Consider the following 16,823-nt stretch of genomic DNA (forward strand, 5'->3'; position numbering starts at 1 on the left):
ACCGGCTGCAGCGGTCACATGAGCGATAAACATTATCGCTTCATCAGTCTCAGCTTTGGGGAAATAATTTGAACTATCCCGGTATCAGTCTCTGGGTATATTATAGAGTAACAGGCTATTAAGGATGTCTGCTCACGATGGGAGTTGTAGATTTTCAACAGCTGGTGACTCACTATTACCCATGGTGACCAATCAAAGGGCAGCTTTCAATTTTCAAAAGCGGAATATGAAATGTAAGCTGCGTTGTGATTGGTCGCTATGAGCAATAAAGTAGTTTTAGGCCGCACATAACCTCCACATTATCGACAGAAGTGTCAGATAGATTCTATAGGGGAAATTCATTTATTTGGAAATAAACCGCTGGGGTTTTTTTTTTTTTTGGAAAGTTTTTGCCTTGAACAACAACTCCTTTACAAAGTATAAATCTGAATGGGCATTATGGAGTTCATTTTTTTTCTCCACATACAGAGTCTTTTTCAGCTGATTGTCTAAATTTGTATTATTATCCTTCATATAGTTTCTATGGTATTTATTTATGGTATTTTTCGTCATTCTCCAATAATATTATACATGTTGAATTTCAACTCCTGTTAGGCTGGTTTCACATTTGCGTTTAAAAACGCAGCGTTTTAAACGCAAACGCATGTGGTGAAAAAACGCATGTAAACGCGTGCAAACGCTGCGTTTTTTTGACGCATGCGTTTTTGCATGTGAAAAAAAACGGCGGCGTTTTGACGCGTTTACATGCATTTTTGCCTGCATTTGCGTTTTTAAAACGCATGCTGAGAAGTGTGTGACAGCTGCCAATCATCAAAATCAAGTAAAAAACCCACTATAAACAGAAATAGCTAGGGTTAGGGTTAGGGGTTGGATCCCTATGGATCCTAACCCTAACCGTAAAGGGATCCTAACCCTAACCCTAAAGGGATCCTAACCCTACCCCTAACCCTAGGGATCCTAACCCTACCCCTAACCCTAACCCTAGGGATCCTAACCCTAACCCTACCCCTAACCCTAAAGGGATCCTAACCCTTAGGGTTAGGGTTAGGATCCCTTTAGGGTTAGGGTTAGGATCCCTTTAGGGTTAGGGTTAGGATCCCTTTAGGCTTAGGATCCCTAGGGTTAGGGTTAGGATCCCTAGGGTTAGGGTTAGGATCCCTAAGGTTAGGGTTAGCATCCCTTTAGGGTTAGGGTTAGGATCCCTTTAGGGTTAGGGTTAGGATCCCTTTAGGGTTAGGGTTAGGATCCCTTTATCACCTTTATGGTGGGGGGTGGCATATCAGTGTGTTTTCTGTTTTTTTTCTATAAAAACGCATGCGTTTTTAACGCAACCAAACGCATGTGCTTAAAAACGCATGCGTTTACATAGACAGCAATACATTTTTTTGCCACAAAAAAAGCATGCTTTTTTTTGCGGCAAAAAACGCCGCTAGAAATTACTACATGTTGCATTTCTGCAACACAACGCATGCATAGAAAAGACGCATGCGGCGGCAAAACGCATGCAAAAAACGCATGCATTTTTTATGTTAAGTATAGCAAAAAAACGCATGCGTTTTTTTGCGCTAAAACGCAGCGGCAAAAAACACAAATGTGAAACCAGCCTTATATTGTCGCATATAACCTGTTCCCCTACCTCAATATCGTAAAATTTCCCCAAAATAAAAATTATTGAAACAAAAGGAATGGAAAATTGTAATCATAGAGCTTAGGTCGGGATCACATGTTACAAAAAAAAACACACGGATGAAAGAAAAATAAAAAAAATCATTTACATATACTACATTTTTATTTTTGCTCTTTTTGTGTCTTTTTTTTTTCTCAAAATCTTGCATATTCTGGTTTTATGTTTCTGTTTTTATTTATGACTTGTAATAAGAATTAGTGATAAATACCAGAAAATGAAACAATTCCAAAAGATTTTTTTTAAAAAACAAACCCCTGAAATGCGTGAAAAATATAGTGTATCTTAGGGCTCATACCCAAATGTGTGAAAAAAAAACGTTCCGATATCAGGACTGAAAAAAACGGACGAGTGTCATGTGATTACAATCCGATTTTTCACACCTAGCATCCGATTTACGTCCGAATGCAGTGCGATATTAACATGAGCTTTCCATAGAGCAATTCTCTATGTAATTTACACATCGTTTTCAAAGGAAATATTCTTAAAAAAACATATATATATATATATATATATATATATATATATATATATATATAATGGGTACGGAAAGTATTCAGACCCCTTTACATTTTTCATTCTTTGTTTCATTGCAGCCATTTGGTAAATTCAAAAAAGTTCATTTTTTTCTCATTAATGTACACTCTGCACCCCATCTTGTACACTCAGCACCCCATCTTGACTGAAAAAAAAACAGAAACGTAGACATTTTTGCAAATGTATTAAAAAAGTAAAACTGAAATATCACTTGGTCATAGGTATTCAGACCCTTTGCTCAGACACTCATATTTAAGTCACATGCTGTCCATTTCCTTGTGAATATTTTAAAGGAGTCTGAATACTTTCCATACCCACTGTATATATATAATGATAGATAGGAATCCAAAACATGGAGGCAGCACACCATTCTCAGTGAAAAAAAGCAGGAACTTCTTTTAATAGCCCATCTCAGCAACGTTTCGGTTCATGAAAATGTGAACCTTTTTCAAGCACATAATGATAGCTAGAAGAAAAGACAGCAATTAATTTGCCGTGTACTGTAAAATCACAGCGTGACACACTAGAATAGATAGAATAAATATATACATATAGAATACACATGTATATAGATGTCAGTAGCACACACACATATATATATGTATATACACTGCTCAAAAACTAAAGGGAACACTAATATCCCACATCCTAGATATCACTGAATGAAATATTCCAGTTGTAAATCTTTATTCATTACATAGTGGAATGTGTTGCGAACAATAAAACCTAAAAATTATCAAAGTAAATCAACTAATGTCCCACGGAGGTCTGGAGTTGGAATAATGCTCAAAATCTAAATGAATTACAGGCTGATCCAACTTCAGTGGAAATGCCTCAAGACAAGGAAATGATGCTCAGTAGTGTGTGTGGCCTCCACGTGCCTGTATGACCTCCTTACAACGCCTGGGCATACACCTGATGAGGCAGCGGATGGTCTTCTGAGGGCTCTCCTCCCAGACCTGGACTAAAGCATCCGCCAACTCCTGGACAGTCTGTGGTGCAACGTCACGTTGGTGGATGGGGCGAGACATGATGTCCCAGATGTGTTCAATCGGATTCAGGTCTGAGGAACGGGCGGGCCAGTCCATAGCTTCAATGTCTTCATAATGCAGGAGCTGCTGACACACTGCAGCCATATCAGGCCTGGCATTGTCCTGCATTAGGAGGAACCCAGGGCCAAACGCACCACCATATGGTCTCACAAGGGGTCTGAGGATCTCATCTCGGTACCTAATGGCAGTCAGGCTACCTCTGGCGAGCACATGGAGGGCTGTGCGGCCTTCCAAAGAAATGCCACCCCACACCATTACTGACCCACTGCCAAACCGGTCATGCTGAAGGATGTTGCAGACAGCAGATCGTTCTCCACGGTGTCTCCAGACTCTGTCATGTCTGTCACATGTGCTCAGTGTGAACCTGCTTTCATCTGTGAAGAGCACAGGGCACCAGTGGCGAATTTGCCAATCCTGGTGTTCTGTGGCAAATGCCAAGCGTCCTGCACGGTGTTGGGCTGGCAGCACAACCCCCATCTGTGGATGTTGGGTACTCAGACCATCCTCATGGAGTCGGTTTCTAACTGTTTGTGCAGACACATGCACATATGTGGCCTGCTGGAGGTCATTTTGCAGGGCTCTGGCAGTGCTCCTCCTGTTCCTCCTTGCACAAAGGCTGAGGTAGCGGTCCTGCTGCTGGGTTGTTGCCCTCCTATGGCCCCCTCCACATCTCCTGGTGTACTGGCCTGTCTCCTGGTAATGCCTCCAGCCTCTGGACACTACGCTGACAGACACCGCAAACCTTGCCACAGCTCGCATTGATATGCCATCCTAAATGAGCTGCACTACCTGAGCAACTTGTGTGGTTGTAGAGTCCGTCTCATGCTACCACGAGTGTGAAAGCGCAACCAACATTCAAAAGTGACCAAAACATCAGCCAGAAAGTATTGGTACTGAGATGTGGTCTGTGGTCCCCACCTGCAGAACCGCTCCTTTATTGAGTGTCTTGATAATTGCCAATAATTTCCATCTGATGTCTATTCCATTTGCACAACAGCATGTGAAATTGATTGTCAATCCTAAGTGGACAGTTTGATTTCACAGAAGTTTGATTTACTTGGAGTTAAGGTACCGTCTCACAGTGGCACTTTGGTCGCTACGACGGCACGATCCGTGACGCTCCAGCATCGCTCCAATATCGCTCCAGCGTCTGCTATGATCTAGTGGCCTTGGAGCAGCATGAGATGTACTCTGGAGAAGGTGGTCCCTGTACTGACCGCAAACCCTGAACTTAACAGCGCAACTAGAAGTAGCCGTGGGGGGTACCTAACACTCCCTAGACCCCTCGACACAGCCTAAGAAATAACTACCCCTAAAGACAGAAACAGGAAAACTATCTTGCCTCAGAGAAAATCCCCAAAGGAAAGACAGCCCCCCACAAATATTGACTGTGAGAGGAGAGGGAAATAACATACGTAGAAATGAAATCAGGATTTAGCATAGGAGGCCACACTAGCTAAAAAGAAAGAATAGAACAGAGAACTATGCGGTCAGTATAAAAACACTAGAAAATATCCACCACAGAAAAATACAAAACACCACATCTGACTAAAGACATGGAGAGTATATCTGCATCTCCAGAGAAATAGCTAGGCTGCAAAAAATCCTTCACAGACTAAGCTGGACAAGACAAAAACATGAAAATGCACAGAACTATAAGGTCCACAGCAGGTGGACAGCAAAAACAAAGCCAGGACTTATCTTTGAAGAAAAGCACAGCAAACAGGAGAGACCAGAAGGGATGTGAATCCTACAAAAACAATGGACAACTGGCACTGACTAAAGGATCAAGCAAGGCTATATAGCCCAGCCCAAATTGCAAAAAATAGATACACTTGATAAATGCTGCGATCCAACTACCGCAGCACTACCACTCATAACCACCGGAGGGAGCCCAAGAGCAGAATTCACAACAAGCGTCGTAGACTGCGGTCACACTTCGCAATGCACAACGCTGGAGCAATAACTTCACAACGTATTTGCGATGTAGAAGCTGTTGGTTACTATGCGCACATCGTATACAATATCGTGCACGCCTTTGTTACACCATGCGTTCATGCCGCCACAGCAGGACACTAGATGACGAAAGAAAGTTTCAAACGATCTGCTACGACGTACGATTCTCAGCGGGGTCCCTGATCGCAGGAGCGTGTCAGACACAGCGAGATCGTAAGTATATCGCTGGAACGTCACGAATCGTGCCGTCGTAGCGATCAAAATGCCACTGTGTGACGGTGCCCTTAGATTCTGTTGTTTAAGTGTTCCCTTTATTTTTTTGAGCAGATTAATTACATAGATAGATAGATAGAAGAAAAGCCTGCAATTCATGTGCCGTGTATTGTAAAATCACTGCAGGACCCAACAGGATAGAAGAGATGGATTGCATACAGTAAATACATATAGAATAGGTAGATATACAGATGTCAGTGACAAATACAATTAGTACAGTGTGTGTGCAGTAATTTTCTTAACCAGCAGAAGGAAAGCCGAGGGCTGGGAGCTGATATTTATAGCCTGGGAAGGGGATAATACCCATGGAACTTCCCAGGCTATTAATATCAGCTCACAACTGTATACTTAGCCTTTACTGGCTATTAAAATGGGGGACCCTAAAAAAAGACGTTATAATTAATAATCAGCAAAGGCCATGCAGACAGCTGTGGGCTGATATTAATAGCCTAGGATGGGGCCATGGATACTGGCCCCCCCAGGCTAAAAACATCAACTCTTACTCACCCCATAAAAGGCGCATCTATAAGATGTGCCAATTCTGGCACTTAGCCTCGCTCTTCCCACTTGCGGTGGCAAGTGGGGTGATAGTTGGGGAGGGTGATATACCGTTTTCCAAAATCCTCCTGAAAAACTTGGATTTTTTGTTCAGTTTCTGCTCCAAAAACTCAGCAAAATGACTCAGTGTGCGCATAAAACTTGTGTTTTTTAGCTCCTCGTATTTTTTTTAGAGAGTTTCTCCTCCAAAAACTCCTGAAAAAAAAGCTCAGCGTTAACACACACTTAGGGTATGAGCACACAATGTATTTTTCAGGCAAGTCTGCCCCGAAATTTGCCTGAAAAATCACTCAGAAACTGCTGAAAATAATAAATATTGTATATATTCATATCTATGAATGTGCTGGTCATATGTTCAGTCTTTTGAGCGTCTTTTAGCCTCTTCAGGTTTCAAGAGACGTTACGCGGCTAAAAGAAGAGGCCTGACCATTCATGAGGCGCCTTCAGCTCTGAAGATGATCTATACCAGGGGTCAAAATCAGGAGGGGAACAATCAGAGGAAAAGTATACTAGAAATACGTCACGACTTCTGCATTTTTGACCCACTCCTGATTTTGGCTTACAAATACTGTTGTGAAATAGTGGCCCAATAATGATAGGCTATGTTCACACATTGCGTTTTTGCAGTATTTTTTTATGCAAATTTAAAGCTGCGTTTTACAAAAAGCAGGTTTTGATTAGTTTTTGATGCTTTTTTTGCTGGTTTTTTTTTCTGTGTTTTTGTCAGGGTTAATTTGTCTCTTGTGCATGCTGATAAAGTTAGTGCATTGAAAAAATATCTAATTCAGCTTCATCAAGTTTTGGCACCAAAAACGCAGCAAAACCTGATACCTGTGTTTTTTGCAGTTTCTTTTTTCACTACCCATTGCTTTCAATGGGTGAAAAACGGTGAAAGAAGTGACATGTTGTATTTTGCAATAACACAGCTCTTTGACAAAACAGTCAGGGGAAAAAAAATAAGGTGTGTGCATGATATTTATGAAATCTCACAGACTTTGCTGGTAATGTGATATGCAGCTGAAAATGTGCATCAAAAACGCAGTAAAAGAAAAGCTGCAAAAACGCATCTTGCGAACATAGCCATAGTGTGACCGCAGCCTAAAAATGCTTTTTTATATATACACAAAAGTAAACAAAAAAATACACATTTGTTATCCCCACGTCTATAAAGACCCACACTATAAAACAATAAACTAAACACTGCAAAAATGTTCAAATGTGTATAGAAAAAAAAATGGCATCACTAAAAATGTAAATTTTACCTGCAAAGAATGCAGCCCCCAAATTCAATTTTTTTTCTATGTGCAGCCCATATACCCAGCCGAGTTTGAGACCCCTGATCTAAATTTTTATACTTTTGGGGTTAGAAACTGCTAACTGATTCATCGATATTGAATGGAGAAAAAAAAAGGCCAGTAAAAAATACGCCCCCCCCCCCTAAAAAAAAAAAGTAAACGATTGAAAAATGCTTGAAAAATCACTCAGCAGTAAGATATGCCGAAACTATGGACCACAATGATGCAAAAAAAATAAGCTTCAGGATATACTCTGACTCGAAACTGAGCAGAAACAAAAGTTTTTGATGACTTTTGAGGAGGATTTGGAGAGTTTCTGTTTAGTTTCTGCTCCAAAAACTTTGAAAGAGACTTATGGGCTGATTCATCAAAGCTTTTGTGCTAGTGTAGGAGTGATGGAGATGATGTCCAACTCCTTGACACCCCAACTGGTTAAATGTGGATCTTATACTGATGTACTGTATGTTATCTGAGAGTAATACTCTCTGGGTCTGCAGGCTAGCCTAGACAGGGTTAACCATAACGGCCGGTCTAGATTGGGAAGGGGCATCTGGGAGCTGGTGCCAAGCTCAGGAAGTGTCAAGTTCAGTTAGAGAAAGTGTATAGAAGTAACAGTCACAGGCAATAGGCTGTTAGGGACAGCATGAGCCGGTTACTCGGGGCAGTGGATTGCCAAAGAACCTCGTTCCTGTGAATCCACCTGGGAACCTCAAGATGGACATTGGGGCCCTTGGGCGCACTAAGTCTGCGGAGCTGCAGGGAAAGATGGACTCAAACCCTCAGAGGCGGGAGGTGATGGAATCTGGGTGCACTGCTTGTGGTGGAGAAGAGTTCCTAGGGCTAGAAGAGTTAGCAAGAGGGATGCTCTACCCATACCGAGAACCAGGGCTGAAGTTAAGTCCGGTACCTGTGGGTCTTATTCTATATGCCTGATTGTAATGACCAAAAGCTTTCAAGTAAAGGTTTTACTGTTTTAACAAACTGAGCGTCTCCTGGATTATTTGCTGCAAAGGTGCTGGAAGATGAAAGCCTGAAGCCAATGGAGGCCCTGGGCCACAAGTACGTGTGATGCACCCCACACACAGCAGCTCACCGGGACTGGTACACATTTTGTCTGTAGGGTGAGCAGAAGCAGTAGCTCGCCCACGACTATCTCGGTCCGGCACTTTACACTAGTAAAGTGTATGTTCCCACAGTCAGTACACGCTGCAGGTTGGACGTTGCATACATCCGCAACGTCCAACCCACAGTGGCCAGATGTTACAGCATAGTGGATTGGATTTCTAGAAATCCCATGTCCACTATGCGTTTACCGACGCCTGCGGATCACCTGCAGAGACGGACATGCAGTGCGTCTCTCCAGACCGCAGCATTGCTATTTATTTTGCAGAGACGCGAGACTCCGCAAGATAAATTTCCCCCGTACAGTGTATTGGACGTGGTGATTCCGCACGGTTCAGTTATCACATGCGGAATCACCTGCGTTCAATAGAGGGCAGCGCTTTGGACACTGTGGACATGTGCTGCATCCAAAGCGCTGCCGATTACTGACCGTGGGAACATAGCCTAAATATTTGAAGAGATTTGATTTTTTTAGGAGGACTTTGGAGAGTTTCAGCTCAGTTTTTGCTCCAAAAACTCAACAAAAACCCTCAGTGTGAAGACACCCTTAAGCTATGTTCACACATTGCGTTTTTGCTGCAGGTAAAACCTGCTCTTTTAAGCTGCCTACAAAAAAACAGGTTTTACTGCGTTTTTGTTGTCTCTCGTGCATGCTGATAAAGTTTAGTGCCCCCCAAGAAAACATTATACAACTTTCTTGTGTTTTTACGCTTACTCATTTCTTTCTCTGGGTGAGAAAACGCTGGAAAAAAACGCTGAAAGAAGCGACATGCTGCAGTTTGCAAAAACGCAGTTTTCTAATTCAGTCAGGAAAAAAAAAACAATGTGCGTGCATGAGATTTCTGAAATCACATAGCTTTTGCTGTGAACAGAGCTTTAGAATACTTTTTGCATCTTTTTATGTTGATATGTCCAGACTTTTGATAGTTTTTTTCAAATAATTCAGGCCTTAAAATACACCTTGCAATTGCAAGAAGTGACTTGTCCATTCTTTTAGTGTTTTTCACTATGAAGACACTCAATATTTACAATACAAGTCAATGGGAGGGCCAAAAAGATGTCTAGGAGACACTACCCTTTTCTTACAGTTCAAAAAGAATCCGGAAAGTACAGTAAAGAGATGCAAAAAAAAAACACTAAGGAAACAGTGTTCTTCTACTTTAAAAAATGACTTTTTTGACAGCCGGAAAAAGACGCAGTGTGAACACACCTTTAGGAAACTTATCCAGAAAGTACAGAGATAGTTATTATTTTCAGCGATATTTCATCCCAGTGCATCATTCTGTATCCTGGTGTTGTTATAGATTTTTGCAATTAATTGGCCTCCCATCTTCCCTCCGAACCGAGTAATTCGGCATGTCGTGATAACAGCTTGTAATAGTGAGCTAATTCTTAATCAAGAAGACTGAAGTCATTAAAGAGTAAACTGGGAAACGCTAAACACGTAAAAACCGTTCTCCGGGGACTGCGGCGCCGCTCACGGAGAGACATTTTAATCAGAGTGCTAATAAGATAAGCCTGGAACGAGACATGTAGCCGGTAAGAGCACTATGGTAGTCAGGGGCGCAGTGATAGCCCTCGTGAGGTTTACCCATTTCTGATTACATTCAGGCCTTGTGCTGTTTTTTTCTGTTTCTTCGGGAGGAAAAAAATCCACAACATTTAACAACTTAAGAGTAAGTTCACACGTTTCACAGCATTTTTTATGTGTTTATTTATACATGAAAAACAGACTACGGCTGCAAAACCACAAGAGAAATTCTTCTTCACATTTTTTAGACTGGAGCACAAACGGTGGAAGAATAGACATGCTGAAATTAAAAGAAAATAAGTCACAGAGTGTAATACTACATTTCTCCTGCGGGGGCACTACAGGGAAATTGAGCACCTGCTACCAGGATCTTTCAATAATTACAGCTGATTGCTAAAAGTCCCAATATTGGGGCAAACTCTCATTAGCTCACTTATGGTGGACCTGTCTAACAAAACGTAGAAGACCCTTTCAAACTTAATGGTCTGCCGTTAGGAGTTCAAAAGCTCTCTCAACGGCTTCGTCATTCTATCAATCATCGCTCACCAGGCAGTTCTATCCCTCGTTGCTTCTTACAGTTCATCAATGATCATTCCCATGTCATTCTTGATGGTGTCGATCCAGAAGGTTCTTAGCCATCCTCTTCTTCTTCTGCAACTGACCAATCCAAGCAAGACGTCTTTCTCCAACGACCAACTCCACATAATGTGGCCAAAATAAGCTAATTATTGTTTGGTCATCTTAGCTTTCATGGATAGTTTTGGCTTGACTAGGTCCAAGATGTCTTTGTTGGTGATCCTCGCTGTCCATGGAATCCATAGAAGTCTCCTCCAGTACCAAAGTTCAAATGCATCAATTTTCTTTCGATCAGCCATCTTGAGTGTCCCGGTCAAGCATCCGTACGTTGCTATTGGGAAGACAATGGCATATACCAAGTTGCACTTGGTTTAATGGAAATCTCTACTGCGGCTGATGACTTTTTGAGGACTATGTGTTGAAGTTTTGCTTTGCTAGTGACAAAGCTCCATCGCTTTCAAATGTGGATTTTGGGTGGTTCTCCTTTCAAAACTATCACATAGCACCAAACTCCGCCAAGCAGTGGTGGTCTTAGCTCCCGAGTCTTAATATGCCATCCAAAGAGTTGGCCATGGTTCTTTCAGACATCTCCCAGATTTCAAACCTCAAAAATGACCTGATGGGGTAGGAGGTTTGAGGTTGGCGCCATCTTTATTTTAAATAGGCCTAATAGACGATATCTGAATGAATCCTACTGACATAGCCATTTTTTAATAACAAGGCAAGGGAAGATTTCTGCCTTTTTTTTTGCGTAAATGCAACATAGACATTTCCAAGAAAGCAATAAAACCAGAGTGTAATACAGAAGTTATCGACTCATCATTCTTCGACTGCCTCCAGGAGAGGCAATAAAATGCAACAGTCCAGAATCAATCAGGATCTGTTCTGTATTGAATCTCCATCCAATGGGACTTCCCACCAGTAAGAAGAGATCATGTAGCCGAGGCTGCGAGGGAGCGAGCTGTGCGAGATGCCTCCTCTGATTATCTGCCAAAATATGGCTTATTTCGTGTAATCAGGCATTACTTGTCCTGCAGTGATCCCGCAACACATCGGCCATGATTTGGGTAGAGCGCGCCTTAATTCCCTGGTGCCGACATTCTGTGGTTGAGATGATTGGGCCTGGGTAAGAAATGACTCCTCGCATGGAAGCACGTTAGTGTCTTCACCTTGAAAGAACAGGGTTAATCGTCTTGGAGAGATCCCAATGGTGCTTGAAGAGGAAATGAGTAATCAGAAGCGCCAGTGACTATCGTATAATTTAATGGCTTTGGGCCATCCCAAGCTGTTGTTTTCCCAGTTGTTTCTCAGCCATAATTATCACCTTTCTTTCCTCTGAATTGTCAATTAATGCAGGGTTATGCCATTCTGTGGCAGTTTCCCTTTGCTGTGTCCGACAGGTAATTTATGCAAGACTTTGGTATCTTGTACAGCTGGAAAGGATATACTTGTACATGTTGCAACAAAAATAGCGCCACCACTGTACACGGGTTATGTGTGGTATTGCAGCTCAGCCACATTATCTTCAATGGGGAACTGGACCTGCAATATCAGACACAACCCATTGACAAATTGACATCCCCTTTAAGGTCACGGGTCTCAATGTATATCACCACTTAGGCTATAGTCATACAGAGATTTTTGTGGAGCTTTTGGAGTGGATCAGTTCCAAAATCCTTTTCAAGAACACTTCCAGAGAACTTCTTAGTCATTTCTACCTTCTGCTCATACAAGGAGATGTTGTTTTAAGCATATGCTCCCCGCTTCATGTTAGAACTTAAACATAACAATCCTCAACGATAGGATCAAGAAGTGTTTCAAAACAGAATTTTTTAGAAAAACGACACAATTTATTTATTCAAACATAGATGACCAAATAGTAAAATCAGATGGTGCCTCAGACCAAGCAAAAAGCGAAGGCCAAGCGAGCAAAGTGGAACTCAGCAAACAGTATATACTGGGAGAACGGTTTTTTTCCCCTTTTAAGATTTCAGATCTTATGGCAGATGTGTTGATTTCCTGGATCTGCGGGTGCGTGCCCTGCCCGATGGAAATATTACCACCAAAGTTTTTCGCAAGAAGACAGCAACAAACTCTGTTCTCCATGCACAATCTGCACATCCAAAGGCCACGATTAATGGAATCCTGGTGGGGCAATTCCTAAGGGTACCGTCACACAGTGGCATTTTGATCGCTACGACGGCACGATCCGTGACGCTCCAGCATCTTAACAATATCGCTCCAGCGTCGTAGACTGCTGTCACACTTTGCAATGTACGACGCTGGAGCGATAATTTCATGACGTATGTGCGATGTAAAAGCCGTTGGTTACTATGCGCACATCGTATACAATATCGTGCACACCTTTGTTACACCATGCGATCATGCCGCCACAGCGGGACACTAGACGATGAAAGAAAGTTTCAAACGATCTGCTACGACGTACGATTCTCAGCGGGATCCCTGATCGCAGGAGCGTGTCAGACACAGCGAGATCGCTGGAACGTCACGGATATATCGCTGGAACGTCACGAATCGTGCCGTCGTAGCGATCAAAATGCCACTGTGTGACGGTACCCTAAGAGTCAGGTGTATCTCCGACAACCATGACTTTGAGGTACAATCAGAGAAATTGGCAGGGAGATTTCTGGAACCCGAAGGTGATACAGAGGAGTTACTTACGGGCAAAACACACACCCAGAAATGGGTTACTTTATGACAATGAAATAAAAAAGGTGCTGTCAAGGATACCAATAGCAACCAAGTCAGATTCATTACCGGCTTTCACAATAACTGGTACCAACTAAAACGGATCGTGAATGAACATTGGCCTATTCTGTTTACGGACCCTGTTCCGAAACAATTTTTGCCGCCTACTCCATCTATAGTAGCCAAGAGATCTAGAAATCTCCGAGACATATTGGTACATAGCCATTATGAGCCCACTAAAAAAGTTAATCAGGAAAAAGCTGGATTTTATCCTTGTGGTAGATGCAAGGCTTGTGCCAACTGTGTTAAAGACAAATTTTTCTCAAACTTTGATGGGTCTAAAAAAATATGAAATAAGATTTATTACTTGTACATCAAAAGGAGTCATCTACCATGCTAGCTGCCCATGTGGTAAGGTATATATTGGCCTTACCACAAGGGAAAATGAAAGTCCGAATTCGTGAACATCACTTGGACATTGAGAAAGCGAAGAGTGTGGATGACATTTCCAGTTTAAAGACAATTCCGAGACATTACAAGAAATTTCATGACTGTGATCCATATCTCATGAAGGTAAAGGGGATTTATCTGGTTTCTCTGGGGCCTAGGGGGGGAGATTTGGGAAGAACTCTCGCTCGGGTAGAGAGTCGATGGATATATCGTTTGGGCACTTTGGCTCCCAATGGTCTCAATGAGAATCTTGGGTTTAGTGCATTCCTATAGATACTTTGATTAATGTTTGTAGTTCTCTCTCTGGTTTTAATCTTGTGTTTGTGGTAGGGATGGCTATTTTGCCTTTTAGCTTTATTTTAACTGTTTTCTTATGTGTTAGGAATTTATATGATGGAACCATTATGTGTATGGGGCTGTTTCAAGCTGGAACTGATATAATCTGGTATTATGGAGCAGAATCTTTCCTGATGACTTCGATATAGGGACTTGGTTCTAACTTGGACTGGTTCTCCAGTTGTTGAAAAGAGAAAAAGAAAAAAGAAGAAAGGAAGACAAAAAGAAGAATCATATACCTGATCTGTGGACCAATATTAAGCTCTTGTCTTGGAAGATTATATGGACATGTTTTTGGGAGGAGAAGGAAACATTTTTTTACAATATACATGGCCTCAAACAATATGAGGGTCCAGGCCTTTTTTGAACGGATATGTTTGTTATTTATTGCGGGTTGGTAGACCATTTGGTATGGGTTAAGGTGCAATCTCTCTGGGTATTTGGGAATAATCAATTAATATAGTTATTCGTGGGTTTATAGTTTCTGTGGTTGATACTGTAAAACGAGTTGGGACCTTAGATTCAAGTCTCATTTATATATATAACGCTAAATCTATTTGTACACAGTAAAAGAATCTTTCTATAAAATAAGTTTTTCCTCCTTTGTCTTGTGTCTAACGACTTAGTCATTTGGGGTCTTTCTCCTTTACCATATCTTGCCAGGTGATGTTCTTGCTGTTGTCCCCTATCCTGCAGGGGGTGGACGGTTCTCATCGTTGGCTTGACTTTGGTATAGGTTCACTATTCACTCTTTCTACACGAGGCCTACTGTTCTTCCCTTTACTCAATGCACTTTAAGCATTTTTCATGCACTTGTCACTTTAATGGCTTGGGCCTTTTTTTGAACTTTAATATTATACACATTGTTAGCATCTTACAAATAATTGTAGGTATGATTCTGGCATTTGCCCCTTGCACGCTAGTATATTTTTAAATTGTTGTTTGTATATTCATGTGCACGGGTCATTTTAGTATGTGACGTTTTTCACAGTCTTAGTAGATATAATCCTTTTTGAGGCCTGGCATTGGCCGCGGGGTGGTTGTGTCTATTGACCCATATGAGTGAGTGTGCTGTTATGGCCCTCCCTATTTGCATTCTTTGGTGGTATGGTTGATTTACTCTTCCCACTTGAATATATTGTTTCTCCGGTTTTAACTGTGTGCCTGGATAGTCCTATTCGGGTTTTCGGTCCCGTCTGACAATTGTTGTGAAAGGCGTTATTTATTTATATTTGCAATTAGTATCGTCTGTGCGCCTGTATGCTGGTGCTCTGGATTGCTCCTCCTCCTTGAATCTGATTGGTCGCGTTATGGCGTGAGTCATCCGACTCCCCCTATAGACATGCCCCTGTATACTTACTGGTTTCCCGATGGTATAGCTCCTCACAGGTTACTATGATTGGCTGTGGGATGGTATAAGTCATATGACGCCTGTCCATAGACACACCCCCAGGAAGAAGCAACCGCGAAACGTGCGTCGGGGTCCGGAGGCACAGCCTGTCACTCGGCAGTGGATTCGCTGTGGAACACGCTTAGAGGTAATATGTTGATGAAATGACCTTGTGCAATCTATATTTGTGGGCTGCTGGAGGAATGATACAATAGTATCTGATTAGGGGTGTTATGTGATATGGGTGAATTGCGCCCTCAGCACTTGCTCTGAAACTGCGGATATGATTTCCGTTTTTTTCTCCTTCTTTACACTGACAATGTGGACAAGTTGTCCGGGAAAAGTATTATACTAATAATAATGTTTAATGAAAAATATTGCAACGTGTCATTCACCAAATATACATCTATAACCTCCTGTGGGGGTCCCCACAGCAAAAAAATTAGGAGGTAGTTAAAATTACTACACCCCCGTACCACCTGGGACAAGAAGCCTTGGATTTAATTTGTTCCCCTTTGCAGGGCCTGTAAGGGGGGGTCTCTACAGGTTCTGACTATTCAGAAAATGAAGCAGACAACCTCTGCTGGCCCCCAGTCTCCAGGGGCCACTTAGCTGCAGCCCTCTATGGTACATAGTAAAGGCCCTTTTACACGGGCCCATTCATAAGAATGCTTGATCCATGTTACCCGTGTAAACATGCAGTCGATCACCTAATGAACGATCAATGTGATAAACATTGGCATTAGGTTGTCTAACATTTATCTCTTGTGACTATTTGGGTCAGGAAATTTATATGAGATCTGATTACTTGGTGATTAAAAGGGATCACACTGGGGTCGAGGTATGAAAACTGTCTTTGTTGCCCATAACAACCAATCACAGAGCAGCTTTCATTTCACCAGAGCTTCACCAGAAATTAAAGCTGAGTTCTGATTGGTTGCTATGGGCAACATAGACAGTTTTGATAAATGAGGCCTAGTGGCTCCAAAATCTACAGTATATTATCCATGTTAAACACGGCGGCTCTGTCAGACGGAGTCTTTTCAGGCGTTCAAAGACCATGGATCTGAATCATTGTTTTTTGGTATGTTTCTGCCTGTTTTTCGTTTGCGCCTTATTCTGCCTTTAAACTCTATTTTATGTGTTCACCAGGTGTTTTTTTTTTATGCTTGCCATTGTGGTCGCAGTTTAGGGTTTCCAATTGTGACTTTGTGTGAATATTTTGGGGGTAAATGTTCTCTAATCTGCTCCTGGAGTGATTTTACGTCCTCCTGGATATTTTTTTTTTTGTGTGAAAATTTTGGAACATTTTAACGGAACTTTCAATTTTTTTTAGCTCTAAAAAGTTGCAAAG

This window comes from Ranitomeya imitator, chromosome 8 (genome assembly GCF_032444005.1).
Source record: "Ranitomeya imitator isolate aRanImi1 chromosome 8, aRanImi1.pri, whole genome shotgun sequence".
Lineage (NCBI taxonomy): Eukaryota > Metazoa > Chordata > Amphibia > Anura > Dendrobatidae > Ranitomeya > Ranitomeya imitator.